At 43.8% G+C, this 13765-nt stretch overlaps 1 protein-coding gene across 3 annotated transcripts in view; it reads left to right on the forward strand.

Moving 5' to 3' along the window:
* The window catches only part of SHISA9 (shisa family member 9), a 534699-nt gene that overhangs the window by 335068 nt on the left and 185866 nt on the right, over nt 1-13765 (forward strand). The gene's annotated exons all lie outside the window — the stretch shown is intronic.

Raw genomic sequence — 13765 nt, forward strand, 5'->3', positions numbered from 1 at the left:
TTTTCTGCTCCAACCAGGCTAAATTCACCTGTCCTGCTAAATGCACCTTTATTTATTCTGCTTTATCAGGGGAGAAGATAAGAGGTTCCAGAGAGGGGGCCTCTGGGGTCACTGGCCTTCCCCTGTTGTTTTCTTCTCAAGCTCCAGACCCTCAGTCTGCCTAAGGTGTGATAACAGGTCAGGGGTTTGTACACCTGTCAGCTTCTTGAGGATATCCTCAGTGGCTCAGTGGTAAAGAACCCGCCTGCTGATGCAGAAGTGGATTCGATCCTTGGGTCAGAAAGATCCCTTGGAGAAGGAAATGGTAACCCACTCCAGTATTCTTGCCTGGGAAATGCCATGGACAGAAGAGTCTGGTGGGCTACAATCCATGGGGTCATGAAGAGTCAGACACGACTTAGTGACTGACAGAGCACGCACACCAGCTTCTTGAAAGGGAGGTACAAGCAGGACGTGATGGGCTTAGCTTCAGACGCACCTGGGCTCTATTCATAGCCCCATCTTGTTACTTTCTCCAAGTCATTCAACCTCTCTGAGCCCCTCATTTCTGATCTACAAGGTGGCCACATCACTATCACCTCCCTCCTAAGGTTATTGTGAGGATAAGATGAGGTTACATGTGCAATACATGTCACAGTGCCTGGTGTGTTGAAAGTGAAAACACACGTCATAGTAACATGTATTATTAATACTAATATTATCAGGTGAGCAAATTAAAGTTCTGAAAAATCTCATGGTAAAGAAACTATCAAACTCTGTAAAATCCATCATTTCCCAAACACTTAAAAATTGTTAATTATTTATTTGGCTGCATTGGGTCTTAGTTGTGGTATGTGGGCTCAGTAGTTGCCCTGTGGCATGTGGAATCTTAGTTCCCCAACCAGGAATCGAACCTGTGTCCTCTGCCTTAGAAGGCAGATTCTGAATCACTGCACTAACAGGGAAGTCCCTCAAACACTTTTGACATCTGATATCTTTTCTATCAGTAAAGCCAGTTTAAGTCTTAAGATTCAGAGTGTGAATGTTGCTATGAACCCACTTTACAAACAGCAGGTGAGGGATGACTGTGTCCAGGGGAGGCTGGATAAAGAAGCAGTAGCTGAGAAGGAGAGAGGACAAGGTCCCTGAAGATCCAAGTGTCCTGCTTCCACTTGTGTTGACTCTAACTGATTTTGGAGGGGAATCCTATCTGCTGCTGCTGCTGCTGCTGCTAAGTCGCTTCAGTTGTGTCCAACTCTGTGTGACCCCATAGATGGCAGCCCACCAGGCTCCCCAGTCCCTGGGATTCTCCAGACAAGAAGACTGGAGTGGGTTGCCATTTCCTTCTCCAACTCATGAAAGTGAAAAGTGAAAGGGAAGTCGCTCAGTCGTGTCTGACTATTAGGGATCCCATGGACTGCAGCCTACCAGGCTCCTCTGTCCATGGGATTTTCCAGGCAGTTGTACTGGAGTGGGGTGCCATTGCCTTCTCCCATCCTATCTGCTAGGAAATGGCAAAACAGATCTTACCAGTTTGTGCTGTGGGCATGCGTGCACACTCAGTCTCTTCAGTCGTGTCTAACCCTTTGTAACCTTTTGTGACACTGAGTTCAATAGAGTGTCTTGTAACCACTCACCTCTCTACTATAGCCCGCCAGGCTTCTCTGTCCATGGGATTTCCCAGGCACGAATACTGGAGCGGGTTGCCATGCCCTCCTGCAGGGGAGCTGCCTAATTCAGGGATCACACTCGGACCTCTGTGGCTCCTGCATTGCAGGCAGATCTTGTACTGCTGAACTGTTGTGGTAGCCCACCTTGCATTACTGTATTTTTTTTTCTGTTTTTTAAAAAATATAAATTTATTTATTTTAATTGGAGGTTAATTACTTTACAATATTGTATTGGTTTTGCCATACATCACCATGAATCCGCCACAGGTATACACGTGTTCCCCATCCTGAACCCCCCTCCCTCCTCCCTCCCTATACCATTCCTCTGGGTCATCTCAGTGCACCAGCCCCAAGCATCCAGTATCATGCATCGAACCTGGACTGGCGATTCGTATTTGTCAATACCTGACGTTTTCCAGGCAAGTCTCCCCCTAGTGGTCACTGCTGGAGGTCCGCGTGCCCAGCCCTGGGTACTAGTTTGAGTGTGTCCTTCTGAGGCTAAGGACTCTTTCCAGGTGGCGCTAGTGGTAAAAACAAACACACAAAATGCCTGCCAGTGTAGGAGACACAAGAGACACGAGTTTGATCCCTGAGTTGGGAAGGACCCCCGGAGCAGGGCCTGGCAACCCACTCCAGTATTCTTGCCTGGAGAATCCCATGGACAGAGGAGCCTGGCTGGCTACGCTGCATAGGGTCTCAAAGAGCTGGACATGACTGAAGCATGTATGTACTGATGCCATGCTTGCTAAATTCCCCCAAATCTTGCATGGTGGCCCTGGCATATAGTAGACACACAACATATATTTTATTAATAAATTATTAAATGGAGTTGGGCGTTGCATTTGAGGGGAATCTTGTCTTTTCAGAAGAGGCCATGGGAAATAGCAGAAAAACCAACCAGGTGGAAGCCAGGAAGCCTGTGTTTAGATCCAGTGCTGCTTCTGTTCTGTTGGCTGTCATGGGGAGCCCACAGCTCTGGTTGCTTCTCCTATAAGTGGAAGGCAGGGATCCTTGATCTCATTGGCCCCTCTGTCTCCATAAGTAAAGATCCCGGGCTTTATTCTGATTGACTACCTTGTCATGTGACCACTCACCTCTGGACAAATTGTTATTGTGAGGGCAATGAAATGGGTCATTTGTCGTCACTGGAGAATGGTTGGGGGTAAGGAGTGGATGGGTATGTCATCCAAACCATGTGGATTTAGAGTAGAGGCAACATGGATCCCCATCTGGGAACTGGGGCTCTTCCTGGGAGTAGGGTAAGTGAATGATTGGTATTTGTATCAGTTATCCATTGTTACACTAATGCTGCGTAACAAGCAACCTCAAATCTCATGCCTTAAAATTATTTAGCTCAGCACTTGCTGGGACTGGGGTCTAAGTGCCAGTGGTTTATGCTGACGCAGGAGGTTCTTCTAATCTCAACTGAGTTCACCCGTATATCTGAGGGTTGGCTGAATGTTGGTTAATGTAGGCTAGTTTCAGCTGGAAAGACTGGGGTGACTTGGTTCTGCTCCAGATGTCTTTCAACCTCAGAGAGGGTAGTGCAGACATGTTCTCATGTTGGGGACCAAGGTGTGAGAGAGCAGCCAAATGCCAAAACGCACTTTTCAAGCTTCTGTGCGTGTCATGTCTGCTCACCTTCATTAGTCACATGGATGAACTTGGAATCTAGTGGTGAGGAAACGAGATCCTTCTTTTGAGGGGTGAATTTCAAAGTCACATAAAAAGAATATGGGTTTAGGGAACGGGAAGAATGGAGGTCCCTCATGCATTCATCTAACACAGGGTACCAAATCTTATCATCTACTCTGAGATGGACCTTTGCTACAGTACATTGGAAGGAGGTAGGTAGGATTAAGGAGAATTGACCTTTATTTCCTCCCTTTAAAAAATCACCAGATGTGTAAAATTTCACCAGCTGGGAGGTTGATCATAAGACAAACCAAGTAATGAATTTCTTAAAAGAAATATCTCCATCTATGGAGCAGGGTGAAAGGCAGTGAATGAGTGCACAAGTTCCATCTAGGACCTTTCAAGACAGGGGATGCTGTGGTCAGCCATGGATGGACAGTGAGGCCATCCATCTTTGTTCAGTAGCCTTTCAGAAAGCAGTGACTGTTCAGCAGGGCTGCCTAAGGGAAGAGACAGAGGGCTTGAGGTTTCCTAGGTCCGTTGGCAGCAAGACATTCACAGAGCGCTCTCTGCAGCCACAACCAAGGGGCCAGTGGTGCAGGTGGACAACTTTGGTGCAAAGCCCAAGCCAGGAACTGTTCCAGAACCCTCTCAATAAAGGTAGCAGGACCTCCACATGGGAGCTCTCAGGGCAGAGACATAAAGGGCCAGGCTCCTGTTCTCCCACCTCCAGTTTTCTCTCTTGGAGAGATAAGGCTTCAGGAAAGATGTGCAGCCCTATAGGAACAGCCAGGAGTCCTGGGTTTCATTAGAAACTGGTTCAAATGTGATTTTCCCTCCTTGTGTCTCTGCAGCGAGGCCCCGAACCAGGTGAAATGGGGCTGATTTGCCATAAAGACAAATCTTTCCATCTTCTTCCTGGTTCTTTTCTGCCTAGGAAGCTGGGCTTTTTTTTTTTTTTTCTGCCTGCTGAGAGAGCCCCAGAAGCCTCTGTAGCTTTAGAGCATGCGTTTCAAAAGAAGAGAGAAATACCTGGGTGTTTTTTTTTTAAACATGAACTGTTTCCCCCTTTTAAAATTCAGCTTATGATAGAGAGAAATAATGTAGAAACCAAGGAAACATCCCTATATAAATAAAAGGTCAATACTGTCCTAGTGAACCAAAAGGCCCCCTAAATACAGTGGCTTAAAAGAAAGAAATATACGTCTGTTTCATGTCATAGCCCCAAAGGGAGTGGTCCAGACTGGTAGGACTCTGTACTCCAAGCTGTCACTCAGGCACCCAGGTTCCTGCAACATTGTTGCTCTGCAGACCCTCTACTGTATTGTCCTTGTCTGCACTCTTATAGTTAGTTGTTGTCATCGCCTATGGGAAGGGGGAGATAGGACACCCAGGGCAACCAATTTTCTTTTAAGTGAGTAATGTGAGTGGAAATTGAATGCATCCCTTTTGCTAACATTCCATTGGTGACAGATCAGCCACATGGCCAAGGTTAGCTTCTAAGGAGGCTGGGGAAATCTAGGGCTGGGTGGCCATGTGCTCAGGAAAAAATGGTAGAAGAGTTCTGGGAGACAAGTAGCAGTATTTACAATATCATCTCATGTGGGGTATACATTTAAGGAGTCCTACTGTGCACCATGCATAGTGGTTTTTGTTTTCATGCCTCATCTTGTTTACTTCTCTGCTGCACTCTGCAGAGTAGGTCTTCTTATCCTCATTTTATATTCTTTTTATTTTTTGACAATGAAGCAATAGTGGCTATTGTCTAATGAATACCTACTATGAAGCAAGGCCATTAGTACTTCACATTATACAGTATAGTTCACACGATGCTCTTGAATACCTTAACCCCCTACCACATAGGCAGGCCTTGTTATGTTTTTATTGGAGGATAATTACTTTACAATGCTGTTTTGGTTTCTGCCATATAACAGTGAAAATCACCCAGCATTGTTATTTTATTTTCAATTTTATTGGGGAAGCTTTGAGGAACTTAGGCAACTTTGTGAAGGACTCCAGCTTATACACTGAGATTTGAACTCAGGTCCATGTGCTTTCCAAGTTCATGTTCTTTCTACTGTATTGTAAAGATTCTACAGTTACAGAAGGCAAGGGTACATTCTTCCAAACTCTGCTATCTGCTTTATAACCCTGATGCACTGAATCCTCCAGGCTCTCAATCTCACTAATCTTTCTTTCTCTCTCAGCCTTCTCAGATCTTATTGCTGAAATCTCACCCTCCATGACTCTACTGTGGCTGTTGAAATCTCATTGTAGGATTCAGAAGCAACACTTGGAACCCTTTGTCACCATCAAAAGTGATCTCTGCTCTCTGAGTGGTGGGGAGGGGAGAGTTGAAGCAGAGGGAAAAGAATATTGGTGAATATCTCAGAATGAGATCTCTCCACATTGTCGTCTATGACAGTCTGTCGTCTATGGCAGGCAGTCTATGACACCCCAGCTCCCTTTCTCCTGTCCCACTTTAAGGAAGAAAGCGGCAAACAGATCTTGCCTTCAGGGAAAATTTGAGGCTTCATGAGATTTCCAGTTGTGACATTTTGATATCGCCTTGTGTGAACAAGCTTTACATGTATATCTCAATCCCTAGTGTTTTCAGAGGAGGAATCAAGAAAAGTATCTTCTCCATGCAATTTTCACTCTGCCCTCCATCTTCTTTGGAGTTTGGGGAAAATGTTTTCTAGTGGATAGAAACTTGTTAAGGAAACAAGAGCTTCTTCTATCAGGTGGGCAGATGGTTAAATAGTGGTGAGTGTTGTTGCCACAGATTCATAAATTCTAAGATACTTGGAATTCAGCCAGGTTCCCTGGATTCCGATCCCAGCATTGTCACTTGGACACATTGCCAAAGCTCTGTTGTTTCAGTTTCCCCATTTATAAAAGGAGACCAATCATAGTACCTATCTCATTAGGATATTGAGAGTGTGAAAGTACAAGTGTTAATCGCTCAGTTGTGTCCAGCTCTTTGCGACCCCATGGACTGTAGCCTGCCAGGCTCTTCTGTCCATGGAATTCTCCAGGCAAGAATGCTGGAGTGGGTAGCCATTCCTTTCTCCAAGGGTCAAACCCAGGTCCTACTGCACTGTAGGCAGATTCTTTACCATCTGAGCCACCAGGGAAGCCCTTGAGAGTATTAAATGGGATAACAAATGTCCATTCCCTATCTGGGTACCTGGGGCAGAGCATACACCTAAAGGGGAGCTCTTAGTCAGATTAAAGGTTACTGCTGGGGGAGCTGGGAGGGTGGTGTGTCAGCACAGCCTGCTGCTGCCTCCAGGCAGTCTCTTTAATCAATCCCTGCCTCCTGCACCTGACTCCCTCCTAGCTCCCCTGAGCTATGGCTGATAGAAAATGTTCATGCCTCTGCAAGTTTCCAGCCAGGGGTTTGGAGCTGGGCAGCAACCTGGTTCTCCTGCCCTGAAGCTCCAGTCTTTTTATCCCTGTGAAGCCCAGGTCATGAAGCCTTCCACAGTGTGGACGATGTATTCGAGAAACAGAACAAATTGGAAGTTGGACACATAGACACACACACACAGGAGAGCCCTGTGAAGTCAGAAGCAAAGACAGGAGATGCTGCTACAGGCAGAGAATGCCAGGATTACTGCCACCGCTGGAAGCTGGAAGAGACAAGGAAGGACGCTTCACTAGAGGCTGCAAAAGGAGCACAGACCCACTGACACCTGGCCTCCAGAACTGGGAGAGAATCCATTTCTGTTGTTTGGAGTTGCCTTGTTTGTGGCAACTTGCTGTGGCAGCCTTGGGAAACCAGTACACTAAGTGAGGTCATAGCAAGTGTGGGAAGGATGAGGGTGGACCAAGAGCCAGGGATCAGATCAGGCAGACCAAGTCATGCAGATCATTTGGATTTGATTTGTAAATGTGATGGGAAGCTTATTTTGCTATATTCTTGGACCAAAGGTAGGGATAAGTGGGGAATTAGTGAAAGCCTAGGTTGGGACATTGCTTACCAGGTGAAATCCATCACCTGAGACCCAAGATGAAAACCAACTGAGAAGGAGCTGTGGGAACCTCTCCTTAAAATACCTCTGTCCCAAGGAAAGAAGGTAGGTGGGAGGCCACCTGCTGTGACCCTCAGCTATGTAGCTTGTTTTGAAAACTGGTTATTACCTTGACTCTCTCCATCTCCACGGAGGCAAGGCTCCATCCCACCCAGCACCTGTACCAGTGTCTGCTGCTAATTAAGAGAGAGACAGATGGAGGAAGGTACAGTTTAATTTTATAGCCTTGGTTCCTTCAAGGCAATTAGGCTTATTGGAAAGAAAGCACCTTTTTCATTCCTTCTTCCTCTCTTTAAATGAAGAAAAATCAAAACGGAGAGGACCAGTGTTGTTGAAAGCCTCACACATCTGTTTCCTGGTCGGCTTGTTAGCCATCTGCCCACGAGATACCCGAGATTATCAGGTTAATACATTTACTAATGGGGCTTACAAAGCTGCTCAGTGAATCTGTGATTTCTTTCACAAGTAGCTTTTTAATATACTAAGACAGGGACCATGATGCACAAAGCTGAGAGTGGCCAGGTAAGCATTTCTTTCCTGTCCTTGATACCTAAATCAGAGGGGATGAGAAAGAGGATTCCACGAAAATTGCATTTTCTGACTATGGGAATAGTTCATCCAACCTAACCACCAACCACATCCTTGTTGAAATAACTTGAAAATAACTCTTTGAAGGACAGTTTCACACCCGAGGCAGCAAGTCTGTACTTGCTCTGCACTTGTAGAAAACACCTCTGAGTTTTGTGAAGGGAGGGTATCAGACAATAGATGTGAGTAGTAGAATCCTCCCTACAGAACGTTAGATGATCTGCTAACCCCTTGTTTTCTTCACTTTATTACATAGATATCCTTTCAGTTTTTGAAACTACCAAACTACTTCCCACTTCAGGGCTTTTGTAAATGTTGTCCTGTATCAGTTATCTACTGTTGCATAACAACCCCCAAACCTAGTGGCTTAGCATAGAAACTACTTATATGGCTTGTGGTTCTGGGTTAGCTGGGCAATTATTCTGGTTTGGGTTGGCTTGGCTGTTCTTGTCCAGGCCTTCTTGGTATCTGTGGTCAGCTGGCAGGTGGGCTAATGGCTGTTTGGTATCTGTATGGCTAATGGCAGGTGGGCTAATGGTCTAGGATGGCCTCACTTGGTATCTGGCAGGTACCAGGCTACTGTTGGCTGGGTGAATGTGGGCAACTGGAATGCAGGCTTTTCATCCTTCAGGAGGCTAACCTGGGCTTCTTTTTGCACATAGAGGCAAGGTACCAAGAGCCTGATAGCGGAAGCAGTAGAACTTCTAAAATCACAGATTTGGGATGTTCATGACATCTGCTACAGTCTACTGATTAAAGCCAATCACAAGGTCAGGTTATATTCCGAATGTGGAATAGAACTCTACTTCCTACTGGAAGAAATTGCAAAGTATTACAGCTACTTTTGCAATACACCCTATGAGCCTTCACCTGGGTGCTGTTTCTGCTACTTTTTACCTTCAGATGCCACCTAAAACAGCATCCACAAGGATGCATTCCCTAAGCAGCCCCTCATCCCAAGTGAAAAAGGCCCCTTCTTATGTCATCTCGTAATGAGAACTAGGCATCCATCACACATGGCACGTGGAAGGAGGCTAAGAGGGAAAGAAGAAAGGAAGGAAGGAAGGAAGGTTGGTTTGGATGACTGCTTCCTTTGTGCTTAGCAGGATGTCTGGCACAGAGTGCTCAGTAAATGTTGGATTTAATCCAGTGCCTCCTTCATAAACCAGAAGACAGACAAAATGGATGTCTTGAATAGTTACTCTCTTTCAGAATCATGCTATATAGCTTCTATGTCTCATATAATTTATTCCTAACAATAAACCTCAGATTACTTATTTTATCTTCATTTTACACCAACAGAAATAGCAATATAAGAGGTTGAAATTACCAACATCTCATATACTCAGGTTCTGACTCCAAAGCCTACAGACTTTTCTGTCCCACCTTTGCACCATATTCCAAACATTTTCAGAGCTCAGGTGCTTCCCAGTGCCAGGTTCCACAAAGGACCTATTCAGGGCTGAGTGTGGAAAAGGATGTAGGTTCTCCATGTGGGACTCTATGATTTCTTAGTGGGGGCTGCTTCTCACACCAGCACTGATATGGCAAGAGCTGCCTCTATGACTATTTTTGTTGTTCAGTTATTAAGTTGTGTCTGACTCTTTGCAACACTGTGAACCGCAGTATGCCAGCCTTCCTTGTCCTTCACTATCTCCCAGAGTTTGCTCAAACTCATGTCCATTGAGTCAGTGATGCCATCCAGCCATCTCATCCTCTGTTATCTGCTTTTCCTCCTGCCTCCAATCCCTCCCAGCATCAGGGTCTTTTCCAGTGGGTCAGCTCTTCTCACCAGGTGGCCAAATATTGGAGCTTCAGCTTTAGCATCAGTCCTTTCAATGAATATCCAGGGTTGATTTCCTTTAGGATTGACTAATTTGATTTCCTTGCAGTCCAAGGGGACTCTCAGGAGTCTTCTTTAGCCCCACAGTTTGAAGGCATCAATTCTTTGGTGCTCAGCCTTCTTTCTTTTTTTATCTAGAACTTTTTGAGAGGATATCAACTGGCCAATTTATTGGCACCCCTGCTTCATAATCAGTTTCCTGAGTTTGTCAGAAATAGGAAGCCTCAAATGCATCCCTTGATCTGAGCTGACCTTAGACTAGTCCATTGATTGGAAAGAGGAATATGGGGATAAATGGTTCTGAATGATGCTGGGGGTGCAGAATGATGGTGGGTGAGACTTTTAGCAAGAGACTAAAAGAGGGAAAAGAACTTCCACTCCTACTATTGTCCTGATATTACCTGTGCTTTGTATTTTGATCATAATTTATTCACTGAATATTTATTGCGTATCTAATGTCTGTTAGGAACTAGGTTGGACATTGCTTATACAATGGTGGGCTAAAATCAGACCCGGGCTCTCTTTCTTGAAACTCTCATGGAAGAGTTAGACAATAACGGATGAACTCAGTAAACAAATGTAGAAAGGCAGCTGTGACCCATGCCTGGAGAACGACCTGTCATGGAGGGATCTGACTTTGTCAAACTTTATATGAAGGAAGGATGCCTGAGCTGGGAGGCAGCTGGAAATAAGAAAAATAAAATGAGTAGTCATGTCTTTTTTAATGAAAAAAAAAAAAAAAAAACCCCTTATGTACAGGCACCATGCTAGACACAAGGACTGTATCTCAACTTGGTTCTCAACTTGGGCTGTATATTAGAATCATCCAGGGAGGCTTAAAAAAAAGAATGCCTGGACCACGCCCTCAGAGATTCTGATGAAATTGTTTGGGGGAGGGACCTAGGAATCTGTAATTCTATAAAAATCATACACTATGATCAAGTGGGATTTATCTCAGGGATGCATAGATTTTTCAGTATCTGCAAATCAATCAGTGTATACATCACATTAACAAACTGAAGAATAAAATCCACAGGATCATCTCAATCAGTTCAGGTCAGTCGCTCAGTCGTGTCTGACTCTTTGCAACCCATGGACTGCAGCACGCGAGGCTTCCCTGTCTATCACCAACTCCTGGAGATTGCTCAAACTCATGTCCATTGAGTCAGTGATGGGAAAAAAAAGCTTTTGATAAAATCCAACATCCATTTATGACAAAAACTCACCAGAAAGTGGGCATAGGGGGAACATATGTCAACATAATAAAACCCATAAATGACAAAGCCACAGCTAACATCCTATTCAATGGTGAAAAGCTGAAAGCATTTCTGCTAAAATCAGGAACAGGACAAGGATGCCCACTCTTGCCACTTTTATTCAACATAATATTGGTAGTCCTAGCCACAGCAATCACACAAGAAAAAGAATTAAAAGGAACCTAAATTGGAAGAAGAAGAAGTGTATGCTCTAAAAGTTCTCCCATGTGATTCCCATGCACTGCCAGCACGGAGAACCACTGAGCCATGCAGATGGGAAGATAAGGTTTCTGCTCTCAAAGCACTCACAGTCTAATGAGAGCAAATAGATGTGAAAATGGAAAATTATAAACCAGCACAGTCAGTGCTATGATAGACAGAACAGGGGTTGCTGAGGGATCTGGGAGAATCAGGAAATGACACCTTAGCTTAGTCTTGAAAGATAAATATCAGAGCATCTGGTGTAAATGAAGGGGTGAGACATGTCAGCTCCAAATTCTGGTTCTCTGACCAGCTCAGAGACCTTATTATAAATACTCAAAAGACTTGACAATTCACAACACTTATCATATTTTTACTTTGATGTAATTTGTGGGATTATTTGGTTACTTTCCATCCTCCCTAGCAGAACATCCACTCCATGAGGTCAGGGACTTTGTCTTTTTCTGATTCTCCCTTATATTACCAGTGTCTGTCACCTGGCCCATGCCTATTTGATGAGTGACTAAACAAAACTGCTTGGAGAGGTTTTGGTAGATGGTCATTTTTGCAGTTAGAAATATGCCTTTGGCTGCATAAGCTAGAGGAACAGTTGGTAGGTACAGCTGGAAGGACCTATGGGTTAGCAGTTGTGCTGGGGAGAAGAGGAAGATGACATCAGCACCTGCTCCTGTGTTCTTGGCTTGAGTAACCGGAGAGTTGGTGTTCCCTCTCTCAACAGAAGGAAGGACCTGAAGAACAGACTGGGTGGTGTTGACGTATTCAGGCTTGGCCACCTTGAGTGGGAGATGCCAGTGACTGTCCTGAAGATAACTGGATATATGAATTTTGAAGTCCAAGGAGATGGTGTCAGAGCATCCTTCTGTTGGGGCATTATGGCACTGGAAACCTAGAACTCTCCTCTAGAAGACAGCAGTTTTACTATTAACTTAAAAACTCATTCCCATGTCGGTAGCTATCCCATGGTTCCTTTTGGCATTGATATTCTGTGTCTGCATGCAGCTCTACAATTCAAGGAAAAGGGGAGCATTCTCTTGAAAGATTGCATTCATACAGGGATGTTTGTATTAAACATGGACAGAAACCCAACCTAAACTGCATTGAGCCTAGAAATTAACATGTGGCTTCTTGGGGCATTGTGCTGAGGAGTTTAAGTACCCAGGCTGTACCTACTAGGAAAGAGCTCAATGAGTGCTTTCTGATACAGATGCAGAGGGGGCCAGGGGGGCATATTTGTCTGCTCAGTCCTGAAAGCAAACCTTTCCCTCTGCAATTTTCCAAAAACATCAAATAGCATCTATTGGAATTAGGGTCTACTTTGGCTCAGTCACTAGTTGTGAGTAACCTCAGTTAAATAATGTCACATGCCTTAGCTTGAAAGTTTCCTAATCTGTCAAACAGATGCCATAATCCCCATCTTTACCACCTCTTGTAGTTGTTGAAAGGATCAAATGGGAAAATAAGCATAGACGGGCAATGACCTCCATGAATTTACATACATTCATACATGGAACAGTATGAGATGTTAGAAGTGTGAATAAAAGAGCAGCACATTCTTCTGGGCTCCTGGGAGATGTACGTTCAAAAGTTTATTGCTAACATGGTAATTTTAAGGGTATAGAGGCTCTCCTAATAAAAGAATTGTGAGAGAAAATAAAGTATTAAAGTCTCAGAAACGTATTAAATAAATCGAGAGAGAAGGAAAATAAAGAAGGAAGAAGGGAAGGAAGAAAGAAACAACAAAAAAATAAAGAAGTGAGTCATTCAGTGCTCTAAAGTGTAATGAATAAAGTGGAAATTGGTATAATTCTTTTGTAGCATGGTTGTCAATAGGTATAAAGGGCCTTAATAATGTTTGCACCCTTTGGCCAAGTAATTCTACTTCAGATAATTCATTTCGGGGCTGGATAGTAAATATTTCAGGCTATGTAACCTATGCAGTCTCTGTCACAAGTACTCAAATCTACTACTGCAGAGCAAAAGCGACCACAGACAGTAGGTGACGGAATGGATCTGGGGATGATTCCAGTAAAACTATTTGCAAAAACCGGTGGGAGCTAGATTGATCTATGGGCTATAGTTTTCCATCCCCTGATATAGATTGAAAGATATTTTAAGAATTATTTTCCTTTCAAAATTCTAAATACAAAGAGAGCTTTAGTCTAGAAAATTCTCATTTCAGCTTCATTTATATTAGCAAAATGTTGGCACCACTTGAAAATTCATCAATAGGACAATTGATTGATTTTTGTAGTTCTGCTCACTGAAATATTATGTAGGTATTAGGGTACTCTTTGTTAATGATTCATAAAAATATGAAGAAATGCTAGTTAGAAAGTTACATGGGAAATTATAATTATTCATAATGATGATAATAATGGTGACTAACATCTAAGTACATTGCATATGCCATATCACTTAACCCACTAAACAAACCTATAAAATAGCCTTTTTATTGAAGCCACTTTCCTGGTGCAGACGCTGATGGTAATAAAGGTTATTTATATCAAAGTTACACTGCTAGTATGTGTCAGAAGT

Source organism: Capra hircus, chromosome 25 (genome assembly GCF_001704415.2).
Source record: "Capra hircus breed San Clemente chromosome 25, ASM170441v1, whole genome shotgun sequence".
Classification (NCBI taxonomy): domain Eukaryota; kingdom Metazoa; phylum Chordata; class Mammalia; order Artiodactyla; family Bovidae; genus Capra; species Capra hircus.